At 43.6% G+C, this 12,722-nt stretch overlaps 1 protein-coding gene across 3 annotated transcripts in view; it reads right to left on the bottom strand.

Moving 5' to 3' along the window:
- Positions 1 to 12,722, bottom strand: part of LOC126237468 (PRL-1 phosphatase) — a 673,482-nt gene that overhangs the window by 110,887 nt on the left and 549,873 nt on the right. Inside the window, exon 1 of one of the 3 annotated variants that reach the window (XM_049947609.1) lies at positions 3,856 to 4,004. The exons of the other annotated variants lie outside the window; for them this stretch is intronic. The gene's annotated coding sequence lies outside the window, so the exon portion shown is untranslated. Of the gene's footprint in view, positions 1 to 3,855; positions 4,005 to 12,722 lie in introns of those variants that run through there. 3 annotated transcript variants of the gene reach the window in all.

Raw genomic sequence — 12,722 nt, 5'->3', positions numbered from 1 at the left:
GAATCAAGAACTTTAATTTTGTTGGACCTGCCTCTTTCACACGGAATAAACGACTGGGTTGTAGGCAATACACAAGGCATACGCACGGCGCCGTATTCCTACATCTAGACGCCTCGCGGCACAACCAACACAAAAGGACGCCAAGCTGTACCAGGAATCGTCAGTGAACGGTCTGTCTCTAACAACAGTTGCTCCTCAAGAAATGATGCATCACCCCTATGCGTTCGAAACACCCTGTAAGGCGAGGAAACTGCACGTGTGGCATAATGAATACGCGACAGACGATGTAAACAACATGATGACTATGTCATAATTAGTGATCTTTTGGAACGAACACACACACACACACACACACACACACACACACACACACACACACACACACACACACACACACACAGAGAGAGAGAGAGAGAGAGAGAGAGAGAGTTAGTTTTGATTATGTTCAATCACATACAAATATGAGAAACTTTTTCGCGAAGAAAGTTAATTGAGTGTCGTGCATATAGCTTCCACAATTATAATGGGCATCACAAGACAGTACGAACTACAAATTTATCATAATTAAATCTTGGTTAATATCGTAAAATATACTTCGGTTACAAGGCTCAAGTGGAGACTGCAGTATGAGGTTACGAATACATGTATCAGTACTAGATCAAAACTGTTCTCTCGCAAGATCTGCAAGGACCGTGAAGAACACGAATCGAATACCGTAAGGAGAGTATTTTGTTTTTCCAACAAGGGGAGAATTGAAAATATAATGTCTCTCGAAAAGACAATTATGCTACAAAGAAATAAAATTCGGAAGCCGTACCGAGAAGTCGTGCCATACGATCCAGTTAGAATCTCTGGTTGCTATCTCATATTCTTGTTGGCCCCAGGGATTTAAATACATTAAATGTCTACAATATTTTTCGCTTGAGATTACATATTCCCGGAATGCTGCATTTAGAAACACAGTGAGGAATCTCTTATCTGCACATGAGCCTGCCAAACGCCGATAGCGCTCGCACATCCAATGTTGAACAAATAAAGCCGCAAAGAACGAGGAAGAGGTATACGGTTGGGTATGTCTCACACTGAGCGCTCCGTACAAAATTACGCATGCAGACGGTTCAGCCATTCCGGGAATCGAAAATTTCTACAACCAGGTCTTCGAAGACTTTCGAGTATGTTTTAACCCTATTAATTAACACCTCAAACTCAAACACGAACACGAAGTGTACACCGGTATCACACTGACCCTCTATTATTTGCTGGAGAAATTGCCTGAGAAGAGTATTTTATAATGAAACTGGACTAGTGTACTAAACGCATTTTATTTCACCAGTCCCACGGAGCTTTTCAATCAGTATTAGTATTAATGCATCCAAAATTCAAGACTGTTTATAATTAGTCATCAAAACTTTTCAAAGAAGAAATTTGAAAGTGATCCGGATCTTAAGACTTTAGTTGCAGTTTAATTAGACGGAGATGCTATTCAGTTAATGAAAAGCACAGATTCCACTAATATTTGAAGTGTTCTCAATTATTCATTCACCCATTCATTCATTATTTCCACTCTTTTCGAACACGGACACCAATGTTATCGGCAACTGGCAGCCCCATTAAGGGCAGTTGTGTTCCAACAATGACCGTTCTTACCATGGACGGTAATTTTTTTCCATCCCTGTCCGAAGATTCGGTGAACCGATGAGTTTAGCCATTGTCCGTAAATGCTGCAGGAGCATCCGTATCACCATCACAATCACCTCATCATCATGGAAGACACTTTCGCCACTTTCACGATTGAGTTGTTCCAACAGTCCTTGCGGTACAGACTCTTCCGTTACTGAACTGTCATTCCTACTTGCAATTTTCACATTAATGAACTTCACGCTCAGCGACGAAACAGTAACACGAAGTGTACTCCAGGGTCACAACGACTTTTCAAAAAACATTTCTATCTAATTAAAGAACAGTGTGTTTCAACTTCGAACGTCCACCCTCTGCTTTCTCTCTCTCAATGGTGTATTTACGCTGGTGGCAGCGGGCTGTGTGCGTGCGCAGTGGTGCATGCAGAGTAACAACAAAAACTCCAGTGTCAGGGTGCCCTGGTGTATACTTCTAAGGTTAATTTCAAGTTACAAGCCCGATAACAAATGACCAAAGAAATTGTTTTAATGTGACTAATTTCGAACTCTCGCCTTACATTATCCTGCGAAAGCTTTCTTCACAAATGTCATGGTTCTAGACCAGCTGGAAGTACCCTGTAAGATTTGATGGGCGAGTTTGCAAGTACCAAAATATATGACCTAAATGTCCATACCTTATGATACCATTGACTTGCAAACTAATGTTTATAATACCGCCAAGGCACCATAGACCTTCGTACACGACAAATTTCAACATTACACGTCTCTCCGTTCCTGACAAGAAGAATTTTTAACAGTCGGACGGACAGACAGACAGACAGACAGACAGACAGACAGAGACAGACGGACGGACGGGCGGAGAACAAAGTAATGTAGCAAGGGTTCCGTATTTACCGAGTAATGTATGGAATCCTAAAAGAATACTGAAGAATTGGATACAACTCGTTTGCTTTGACGAATAACGTCATAGGTAAGCCTCAGATGATTGTTAACCAACATTTTAAAGCATAAAAGAATGCCAGGAAACAAAGAAATGTAGCACAGAGAACAGAGATCGTAAACACACATTGCGTAAACGCATATTTGTAACAATGTTACAACGTAACGAAAAGAAGAAATGTAGCACTGAGAATAGAGATCGCAATGCACATCACGTGAACGCATAGCTGGAAAACAGTCTCACGTAAAGAAAAAAAATGAAGCTCGATTTAGCCAAGTCCGTACAGACGTGGTAATTAGGGGGTTTCGGGCGGGTACGACCTGAAAACAGATATATAAACACTACTAAAAAATAAAACAAAAATACCAGGTAAAGGCGCCAAACGAAAGATTCGACAAAGCGAATATTGATATCCTGCCCAACTCCGAAAGCGAGTACAAACGTTACGCATAAAGGAAGAAGCAACCAACCGAACTTTAGTATTACCAACCGCGGAAAGAACAACATATCCAACATCGGTATTCTCTTCTTCAGATGACCTATATTGTCGACTGAAGAACAGGATGGTAGTATTACCAAAGTCGACGAAACATACCTAACATTGGTATCCTGTTCAGTAGAGCTGTGAATTACTTACTGCGAAGAAAACTGCAACTCCTACACTGGTATCCTAAACTTCAGTTGACGCAGGTATTATCTATTTTGAGGAAAACTACAACTCTAGCATTGGTATCTTTTACTTTAGTTTGCCTATACAGGTCAATTGTAAAGTAGGATACTAGCATTACCCAAGAGGAAAATGACAAACGTGAGCTTCGTAACTTATTCTTTACCCATGGCGGATACGTGCTAAATTAGAACGTGTAGACAAATTCTTTAAAACGACGAACAAAAACAGCAAAACGCGTACACAATTTCTTTCGTTCAATGGTACGTTCATTTACTTAAATTTACGATCTGACGCTTCGTTTCCCAACATAACCGATTTACTATTTAAGGCTCAGAAAGAAATCTGTCATTTGTGACAAATATGACGTCACTGGTCGAAGCCAACGAGTTGTATCCCGCTCTTCACCTGATCCCGTTTATTATACCGCCAAGGCACCACAGACCTCAGTACGTGACAAATTTGAACTATATACGCATACCCGTTCCTGAGAGAAAAGTTTTAGTAGTCAGTCGGACGGTCGTACTAAGTGATCTTATGAAGCTTCCGTTTTTACGAATTGTTGTAAGGAACAAAAAAGTAATGAGGAGCGAGGAGCAGCCAGTACTGACCTGCTGCGCGCTTCCAGAACGCTTCATATCAGGCTGAAGGCTGACTGAGGCAGGCCGCCGGGGCGACGCAGTTCTCGACGAGATATCGGCGGTGCGGCGCGGAAAATTCTCGTTGGCTGGCGAGTCGTGCGATAGGCTCCCGCAGTCCAATGCCGGCGCGGAGAGGAGGTATCAGGAAGCGCAAAGACCGCGTGACGTCAGCCGGCGCCCTACGTCACTCGCGCCTTGCGCAACCTCCGTGTCGGATTGCCTGCACGCGCGCAACCAGTTGTGATTTGAATCGAAGGCAGATTGCCTCACGGATGGAACTCCACTGTACCGTGTCGTTGCTAGGGAACGGGTAACAGTTCAGCTGTAGCGGCTGATGGAGCTTGGAAGTCTGATTGGGGGTCGTACATTTCCAACGTCGCCGCTACCTGACCCTCCCTCCCCCCCCCTCCCCCCGCCGTTTCTATTACACATTCAAATAAGCTGTATGTCAAATTAGTGAGGATTGTAATGCTACTTGAATTAAGTAACCATTACGGCACCTCACCTCAACCTCTCGATACCAGCAATATTCTACTGTGTTTCTGTAAAATAGTTAACATATTTCTGTGATAACAGTCAGATTTGATTTCATTAATGTAGAGGTACTTTGATACATCGATATGTTTATATTGCAATGATGTTATTCTTATGTGTATTCTTTCTTTTGCCACTATGATCTTTGACGTACTTGTAACTCTGATTTTTGGGGGCGTAAGTGATTATTAGGGAGTCAAGTCTTGGTCGTCATGTTGAAAAGATGCAAATTGTAATCAGTTTATGATATGTGAACTTTAACAGTGAGGAAGACATTTTCAAGTATGTTTTATATTGTGAAGTGATGTTGCAACGAAAGTAATAAAGAAGTGTAACTTAAATTCGGAGTGCTGATTACTTTTTCACATCACCATTGTCTTAACTTGCAAAAGTTTAATGTTCAAGAATGGTTTATGAAACATCTATAAAACTTTTGAATATCGCAGAATAACACCTAGGCCTCTTTGCATCCGAGCTCTTGGAATCATCACTACCTAGATTTTCGACGATTGAGCCATGAGTTCACAACGAGACCAGCGTGGGAAACACAAAAGCTGAGTGCCTAGTTTATCCATTATTTCAAGAAATAACTTTATTAACTGCGCTCTAATGACACCTGCCACATAATATAACTTTGTTGTTCCCCGAAAATGCAATATTTAGCAGCGTGAGCAACACTACAATCATAATTTTTGACCTTTGTTGTGGTCGGATTGTTAGAGGACGAAGGACCAAATTTCAGCAGTAATGTGGTAGCCCGTCTTCCGAGTAATATACGGAACTCGACACGGATTTCGAAAGCAATGCTGGTGAAAAAAAACTGACGTTTTCTCGCACGATACACAGATAACCATGGATTAAGAGCAACACAGATTCAATATTCCAACATTTCCGGAAAGCATCTGGCACAGAGCCACACTGCAAACTCGACGAACGTACAAGCAAACGGAACAAGTTCCCAGGTATGTGAATGGCTCGAAGACTGCAATCGCACCAAAAAGTATAGGCACACGTGCGTATTTATCGTTGCTGGTTAAAAAACGCACCTTCCGGTACACAGCACATGTGCGTGCTACTTCACATACCAGACGTTACAATTCTGCCTACAGTGCCAACCATTAACAAAGAAATGAGTGTTAAGTGCAACCATGTATCTCCTCTGGCACAGAGCGTGGCTTCTCGGTATATTGCTGGGTTTTCAGGTACCGGAACACCATCTGCTGACGCAATAGACACTGCGTGTTGGTGTCGGCCCAGTCGCTAGTGTGTTGTATTGCGCGATAGTGGTCAGCATGGGGCCGAAGAAGAAGGAACACTTAGTGGCGTTGCAAGAGAGAGTGGTGTTGCTCCATTCACAAGGGAGAAGCTATCGACAAATCTGAACAGAGGTGTGTTAGCTACACCACGGTATGAGCCATCATTCATAAATATAAAGAGACTGGAACAACAGTGAATAAGTGTCGCCCCGGGCGCCCAAAAGTGCTTACAACACGAGAGCGTCGCCGTATCATCGCACTTGCTCGGAAGGAACCTGCTACAAGTGCAGCAACTATTGCTGAGGTTGTTCAGACAACGTCCGATAACACGGTTAGTGTTCAAACTATACGAAATATGTTGAATGAGGCTGACATGCATGGACGTTCTCCCAGGAAAAAGCCACACATATCGGAAACTAACCGGCAGAAATGTCTGCAGTTTGCCAAGGACTACATCAGCAAGCCGATGGAGTTTTGGAACATATTTAGCGACGAATCGAAGTTCAATGTGTCCGGATTTGGTGCAAGGAAGAAAGTTTGGCGCAAGCCGAATACGCACCTCGACATCAAACACATGCATCCCACAGTCAAACACGGTGGGGGCGGTATCATGGTCTGGGGCTGTGTGGCGGCTTCTGGCGTTGGAAATTTAGCTGTAATCCACGGTAAAATGGATCATATGAGATACATCGACGTGTTGCGAGGTAATTTACACGCTAGTGCACAGACATTGGGCCTTACTGGGGTGTTTCATTTCCAGCAATACAACGACCGAAACATACCGCCATGAAAACTCAGGAGTGGTTAGTGAACACTGCCGCCAGAAGGGTTCTAACACCACCTCAGAGCCCTGATATGAACCACAATGAGAACCTGTCGGCTCATCTTGACACACGAGTCAGAAAAAGGCGTCCGTCCGGTAAAAACGACTTTGAGAAAGTGCTCCTGGAGGAATAGTCGGAAATTACCCCTGATGTCACCCGGGATTTAATACAAAGCATTCCTAGGCGTTTACGTGCTATTATAGATGCTAAAGGGATGCACACTAGCTATTAGAAGGTGAACATCAATGAAGAAAACGAACACACTGTCCGATTCACACGCGTGTGCCAATACTTTTTTGGATGCAGTATGTTACTTAACGGACAGGTGATTTGGACATATTTGTAACCTATGTAATGTAAGGTGGCACGTGTCTGGGTTCTGTTCTGAAATATGTTTCGTTTAACCTACAACCACTAAAATGTAACTGTGCCAATACTTTTTGCTGCGATTTTAGGTAACAATCCAGTGTGTTGGCCTGGCCGGCGAGTGTTCATCGGAGACGATAGTATCGTCAGGAGTGTACCGGGGAGGTGTCATAGGCCCCTCTTATTCTCTATATGCATAATCGATCTGACTGAAGGGGGTGAACAGCAATGGGAAAGTGTTTGCTGATGATGCTGTAGTGTACGAGGACGTGTCATCGTTGAGTCACTGTAGGGTGACACAGGTTGACAACAGGACAGGATTTCTGCTTCGCGCGATAAATGACAGCTTGCTCTAAATTTTGAGAAAACTAAGTTAATATAGGTGAAGAGGAAATAAATCCTGCACTGTGCGAACACAGTATTTGTGGCATCCTGCTTGACAGTCTTGTCGATTGAAACAACCAAGCGTAACGATGCAAAGCGAGGTGTAATGGATCGAGCGCATGAGTTTGGCTGCAGGGAAGGCGTCAGATCGACTTTGGTTTATTGGGAGAATTCTGGGAAAGTGTACCTCATATATGAGGGAGGCCCTTACAGAATAACTGTGCGGCCAGTTCGTGACTACTTTTCGTGTTTAGGATCGCCTCCAGATCGGATTAAACCGAGTCATCGAGGCAATACAATTCAGAGGCGTGCTGTTAGATTTGTACCTGGTACGTTCGAGCAATACACGAATGTTGCTGAAAGTCTCTTTGATCTCTAATCGGAATCGCCGGAGGGAAGAACGATCTTTTCGCAAACTATTTGAGAGTAGGGAACCGGTATTTGCGACAGACTGCCGTCGACATACATCGCGTAATCATTGTAAAGACAAGCTAAGAGAAATTAGAACTCTTACGGAAGCGCGTAGACAACCGTTTTCCACAGCTCCATTTACGAGTGGAACTCTAAACCCAGTGACTAATAGTGGTACCTCCTTGTACAAGGTACCCTCCGCCATGCACTGTGTATTGGTTTGCTGTCTCCAATGTTACACCTATTACAGAAACTAGACGGGGATTTATTGCGATATTATTTCGTAGTGAAGTGCAATAACTTTGATTTGCACCGAGACTTAAGTGGTTTACAATCTACGTGTAATTCGCAGAATATGTAGTGATTTCCGAGATGGTAATTGTATTTGGACCGAATAGCACAAATTGCGAGACTGCGAGTGGAGGGAACACCTTTGATAATTCTAGTACCGAAACACACACACTTCCGGCGGGTCATTCTGAGTATGTCGCTATTTTTCGATGTGGTGGCGAAGTTGCGACCTAGCAACTCAAATTGCCGAGAGTGTAACAAGCAGAAGTTATATACAATCACGACTGCCATCTAACCAGATATTTTGCAACATTCTGCAATATTCAGCAAATTGCGACAGGCTTTACGTTGACGCCTGAGAGCATGGTTACAATGTAACTGCACGTTCCGCTTGATACCGTGTCCTACACAATGACGTCACGTATCTTCATACACAGGTAACGTCATACACAGGTAACGTCATGATAGCGTGTATCTATCTCGTTTGTCCCACTGGTTCCACCATCTTACGTAATCAGACATCACCACTCGTTGCCATGCTAACCTGTGCTTTTCATATTTTTCTTTGAACACCGATGTTTAGCGTTTATGATTTCAGATAATAGACATATCACCCATCAACAATTTAGCGTCACACACACATTTCATACATGTCCATGTCTTAACTCTTTTCTGACTTCTGCTTAAGTTTCTCCGAGGAAAGAGGATGACGAAGTCCTTGAATACAGACCCCAAGTTCGTGTTGGACAACGGAGAGGAAGAAACTAAAATGCCGCTCTTTCGGAGAACGAACCCAACATTTGACTTAACATACACTGAAGTAAGATTTCAGGGATAGATGGAACAAATTCATCATTGAGAAACGAAATTCTGGAAAAAACAGTCTCAAATAACGAAGCCAAACATGTTATGCGGTAACACTGAGTGGAACACGAGAATCTACGAACCATCTTTCGTATATTACGATGTAATTAAAGACAGGGGTGAGTGGGGACAGAAAACTTTGCTGATTCAGTACAGACGGCGTGGTTTGTACACTGATGCGACCAGTTTAAAAAAATCATACCGCCATTCAAAAACTTCGTTTCCTTACGAGTGGCTGGATGTTAATCGTTCTCTGGAAATCTACGGCAACTGAAAATTCTCCAAAATTTAGGTAACAGTTTAATGATATCTTAATAGAAACAGAAACACAAAACAGACATTACGAAACAGCTGTCAGCCCACCAATACTCTACGCAGTTGAAACGAGACTTACTATGAAGGGAGAGCTAGAAAAATTAGGAAACACTGAAAGAATTATCCTAAAAAGTATCTAGGAACCAAAAGCACCAATGCATCAGAAAACAGATTAAGATCTAGTAAAGGGCCATATGTGGAAGTCGAAAAGTTGAAGATGTAATGAGAAAAGGGGGATTAGAACTGCACGGACAAATGTGCAGGATATGCAGAATAACTAAACAGCTCCGTGATTTACAAAACAGTTACAAATCCAAAATCACATGGTGAAAAGCACTACGAAGAGATATCGGTAATATGGAAGTCGACGTGGACACAATTAAGGCAGTCTTTAATGGAGGGAGAGATGTAGAAAGAGAGAGAGAGAGAGAGAGAGAGAGAGAGAGAGAGAGCGAGCGCTATTTTGATGGTCCGGTGGCTCGGCATGATCATTTCAGAAACTGCACGACTTGTCGAGTGCTCGAGGAGTGCTGTGGTGTACAATACGAGGCAAAACCGAAGTATAACCACGTCTAGACGGCGTGGGATTTGGCGGCCACCCAATCCCATGTCCTCTGGACGTTGTTTACCTTTGTTTGTTGAAGACAACAGCGCTCCTCGAAGAGTCGCCACCCCTTACTACAGATGCCGGTCATCGTAGGCTGGGCAGACTGCTACACCAGGACTGGCGGCGAAATGTGGCAGAGTTAACATAAGACTTAAATGCTGGGCATGGTACAAGTGTGGGGTTAACGAAAACGTCCGATTCCACCCGTCTGCTTTGACCAATGATGTCACCTATATGGCGGAAACGACCATTCACAACAACTCCCATTACGCGACTATGACGTCATTAGGTAAACATGACAAACATGACAACAAACACGAAAATAGATCGAAAAACAATTCAACACATTTTCCTCCTATAATATAATGAAACTAACGGACAAGCGGGGGAAATTGAGGGTTTTTGAGTGGGGACAAACTAACAATGAACACGAGCCGCTAAACCAAACGACAAAACCGGTAAAATAAACCGACCACAAAATTAGCAAAATCAACTAGAAACAATATCCAATGGAATCGAACATTTCCCTTGACCTATATAGCTCAACAGAAATTACCGATACCAATCCATAAACCCGAACACCTACAATCACTTCCACAATCACTACCTCAAAAAACCACAAGAAAACACCAAATCTGGAATCGAAAACTTCCCTAGACCTATATAGGTCAACGGAAACTACCGATACCAATTCATAAACCCCAAAACCTACTACAACCACTTCCACAATCACGGGTCAAATGGTTCAAATGGCTCTGAGCACTATGGGACTTAACATCTGTGGTCATCAGCCCCCTAGAACTTAGAATTACTTAAACCTAACTAACTTCAGGACATCACACACATCCATGCCCGAGGCAGGATTCGAACCTGCGACCGTAGCAGTCGCGCGGTTCCGGACTGAGCGCCTTAACCGCGAGACCACCGCGACCGGCGTCACGGGTCAAAGCCGACGGGTGGTATCGGACGCTTCTGGTGACACCAAGTGTGTGTGAACACACAGCACACCGAACACTCCTAAAGATGGGCTTCCGCAGCCGACGACCCATGCATGTGCCAATGTTAACACCACGACATCGGCACTCACGACTGAAATGGGCACGTGACCATAGGCGCTGGAGTTGACGCAGTGGCAGAGCGTTGCATAGTCTGATGAATCCAGATACCTTTCTCATCATGGCGATAGGAGAGCACGAATACGTCGTCTTCCGGGGGAACAGCTCCATGTCACCTCTACTGCGGGACGGAGACAAGCGGGCGACTGCTCCATTACGCTCTGGGGAACATTCACATGGGCATCCGTGTGTCCAGTGGAGATTGTGCCAAAGAGTATCACTTACACCCCTTCAGTAAGATAATGCGCCATGTCACAAGGTGAGCACAATGAGAGTGGTTCGAGGAATACATTGCCGAGTTACAGTTGATGTGTTGGCCGCCCAACTCTCCAGATCTGATCCAGACGAACATGTCAGGGATGTGTTTGAAGGTGGCATCAGTGCTCATCCGCCCCCCCCCCCCCCCCCTCCCGGAATTTACGGGAATTAGGTGACTCGTGTGTGCAGATGTGGTGTCAGCTCCCTCCAGCAACCTACCAAGGCCTCACTGCTTCCAAGACACTATGAGACCCCGCTGTTATCCGCGCCAAAGGTGGACATACCGGCTATTACATAAGTGGTCGATGTCGCTGAACAGTGTACAGACGTTAATTGAGATTCAACTCTTATACGGCTAGAGTGAATCCATGTTGTTGTTGTCGTCTTCAGTCCTGAGACCGGTTTGATGCAGCTCTCCATGCTGCTCTATCCTGTGTAAGCTGCTTCATCTCCCAGTACCTACTGCAACCTACATCCTTCTGTATCTGTTTAGTGTATTCATCTCTTTGTCTCCCTCTACGATTTTTGCCCTCCACGCTGCCCCCTCCAATACTAAATTCGTGATCCCCTGATGCCTCAGAACATGTCCTACCAACTGATTCCTTCTTCTAGTCAAGTTGTGCCACAAACTTCTCCCCAATCCTATTCAGTACCTCCTCATTAGTTATATGATCTACCCAGCTAATCGTCAGCATTCTTCTGTAGCACGTCATTTCGAAAGCTTCTATTATCTTCATGTCCAAACTATTTATCGACCATGTTTCACTTCCATACATGGCTACACTCCATACAAATACTTTCAGAAACGACTTCCTGATACTTAAATCTATACTCCATTGTAACAAATTTCTCTTCCTCAGAAACGCTTTCCTTGCCATAGCCAGTCTACATTTTATATCCTCAGTTATTTTCCTCCCCAAATAGCAAAACTCATTTACTACTGTGAGCGTTTCATTTCCTAATCTAATTCCCTCAGCATCACCCGAGTTAACTCGACTACATTCCATTATCCTCGTTTTGCTTTTGTTGATGTTCATCTTATATCCTCCTTTCAAGACAATGTCCATTCCGTTCAGCTGCTCTTCCAGGTACTTTGCTGTCTCTGACAGAATTACAATGTCATCGGCGAAGCTCAAAGTATTTCTTCTCCATGGATTTTAATACCTACTCCGAATTTTTCTTTTGTTTCCTTTACTGCTTGCTCAATATACAGATTGAATAACATCAGGGAGAGGCTACAACCCTGTCTTATAACTGCCATCTGGTTTCTATACCAACTGTAAATAGTCTTTCGCTCCCTGTATTTTACCACTGTCACCTTCAGAATTTGAAAGAGTATTCCAGTCAACATTGTCAAAAGCTTTCTCTAAGTCTACAAATGCAAGAAACGTAGGTTTGCCTTTCCTTAATCTTTCTTCCAAGGTAAGTCGTAGGGTGAGTACTGCCTCACGTGTTCCAACATTTCTACGGAATCCAAACTGATCTTCCCCGAGGTCGGCTTCTATCAGTTTTTCCATTCGTCTGTAAAGAATTCGCGTATTTTGCAGCTGTGACTTATTAAACTGATAGTTCGGTAATTTTCACATCTGTCAACACCTGCTTTCTTTGGGAT

The sequence above is a fragment of the Schistocerca nitens genome, chromosome 2, assembly GCF_023898315.1.
Source record: "Schistocerca nitens isolate TAMUIC-IGC-003100 chromosome 2, iqSchNite1.1, whole genome shotgun sequence".
Lineage (NCBI taxonomy): Eukaryota > Metazoa > Arthropoda > Insecta > Orthoptera > Acrididae > Schistocerca > Schistocerca nitens.
The sequence above is the reverse complement of the archived record's forward strand: the minus strand, read 5'-3'. Positions and strand labels throughout refer to the sequence as shown.